Here is a 2480-nt window from a genome sequence, read left to right on the forward strand (position 1 = left end):
TTCCTTGAGTCCTTGTGACTAATGTCTTCCCAATATTTCTTATATTGAACATTGCTGGCGCCTTTACATCATACCAAACTTTCTTAGAAAATGGATCAACCACTTTCTTCTTGGCTCCTTTTTTGCCACCTTTTGTAAGGCACTTGTTCTTGCCGACCACCATGGTGGTGCCGAAGGAACGAAAAGAGGGTTCTCATGTAATTTACAGAGAAAGACAAAGATTTTTTTTAAGTAGGTAGACGTTTTCTTTACTTTCTATTATTCTTGGCCATGGTAGTCACAAATCAGTATTATCAAAGATGTCACTGAGAAGATGACAAGAAAATGGTCGTTATTGCCAGATAGGATCTTTAAGTTCTCTTCTCTAAACCATGTTTGAGATAACCAGCCTCTGGCATTCAAATCCTCTAAATATACCATAATCCATATGGAGGTGTACCAACCCAAAGCAATGGAGGGTCTCTATGAGTTGGAACTAATTTAACAGCAGTGAATTTTGATTGTAGGGGCAAAGGAGCCCTGGCATAGTGCATTACACACTCTGCTATTACTTGAAAGGTCAGCTGTTCATACACTTGCCACTCCATAGATGAAAGATGGGCAATCTCCTCCCATAAGGATTTACAGTCTTGGAAATCATTGAAAGGTTGTCATGAATCAGAATCAACTCTATAGCAGTGAGTTTTTATGAGAAAAGGAACAATTCATCTGCAAATCTATTAATGTTAGGAAAAGAGTATCAGGGAAATATATAAATGTTACTAATGGCCTGGAGCTCTGGTGTCCTAGTGGTAAGAAGCTCTGCTGCAATCCCAAAGGCACGCAGTTTTAATCCATTAGCTGCTCTGCAGGAGAAAGATGGGCAACCTCCTCCCATGGGTTTTACTGCCTCTGAAAACCTACTGAAGGGTCAACTCTGGGTCAGCTCTGACTCGATGGCACACAGCAGCAGCAGCACTGAATTATTAGGGAGCTCTGGTGGTGCAGTCCACAGGGTTCTGCCAACCCAAGTGCCATGTCTCTCTGGCTGCTTGAACCCACCAGCATCTCCATGGGAGAAAGATGGGCAATCTCCTCCTGTGCTATTTACAGCCCCAAAGTCAATGAAGGGTCAGCTGTAAATTGCTTCTAACTCGACTGCAATGAATTGTTGACTGATTTGGAACTCTCCATAGGAGCTCTAGAAATCCAGAGGCCTCTAAATCTTAAAAAGGCTTTCTTTGCCATTTATGTTGTACTTTCCTTAAATAATTTCTATGACAGTCCCATCATTCTTTTTCTTAGTTCATGTCTATTAATGTGCTTCATTCACATTCCCTATTAACATTCTCAATTGCACTGCATCCAACTCCACTGCAACTAACACCTGCTAACTTGTGATTGAAAATTCTGAAATTCCCCTCTGGCCACAACCTCCTGTTCAAGCTTTCCCATTTCCTCACCCTACTGAATTTGTTCTTTGTCTACAATGTTATTTCTAGTTCCTCAGTCCTGATCAGTTTGAGATAAACAGGATCTCTAGCCAAGGGCAAAGCTAATTTGATATTTAGTTCTTCTGTTCAGACATGTCTTGTTTAAATGTGTGGTTTTGGTTATACTTTTAAAGGTATTAAACTCTTTCAAATAAAAATCTCGAACCTGTATTGGCATGGTAAAACACAATGCAAAGTCTAATTTCTTTAAATATTAATTACCAAAATGCTTAGGTTTTTCTATGTCTAAAATATTCCTTCCCGAGTGTTTCTTTTACTTTTGAAAGAGAGGAGCGAAGTTGGGGGGGCGGGGAGGGCTGGGCAGGGAGAGAAGTGCAGCAATGAATGAATGAAAATCCAAAATCTCTGTAAATGCTCATTAAAATTATTTTTAAAAAATAAAATTAAAAATTAAAAAAAAATTCACAGCCTCAGAAATAGGAATGCCTATACATTATTGTGGGATTGTAAAATGGTATAACCACTCTGAGAGGAAGTTTGGTGTTGCCTCAAAAAGCTGAACATAGAAATTCCATATGTTGAAGCTACTGCACTCCTTGGAGTGTACCCTGAGAAAATGAGAACTGAGGCACAAATGGAGACTTGTACATCAATGTTCACAGCAGCGTTATTCACCATTGTGGGGGGGTGGGGAATGGAAACAGTGCAAATGTCCAATCACAATCGAATGGATTGAGAAATTATGGTACATTCACACCATGGAACACTACACAACATGCTGGAGCAACGATTTTCTAGACATAATTTTGTGTGTGTGATTTTAATGAAAGTTTACACACACAAAAAAAATTCCTTCCCATTACCAGCAATTCATTTTTTAAGTACATCTCCAATTCCGAATTTAAGATTGTTATTAAGATATTCATTTATTAGAGTCATCTTCTAGTAAGTATTTTCAGAAGGGCCCCTTGACACTGTATTCCCCACATTTTTGTGTTTATTTTGTGCATTTCTTTTTATTTGAATCTGCTGCCTTCATGACCTTAA

This window comes from Elephantulus edwardii, unplaced genomic scaffold (genome assembly GCF_000299155.1).
Source record: "Elephantulus edwardii isolate Elephantulus edwardi_28Jun2011 unplaced genomic scaffold, EleEdw1.0 scaffold00247, whole genome shotgun sequence".
NCBI lineage: Eukaryota > Metazoa > Chordata > Mammalia > Macroscelidea > Macroscelididae > Elephantulus > Elephantulus edwardii.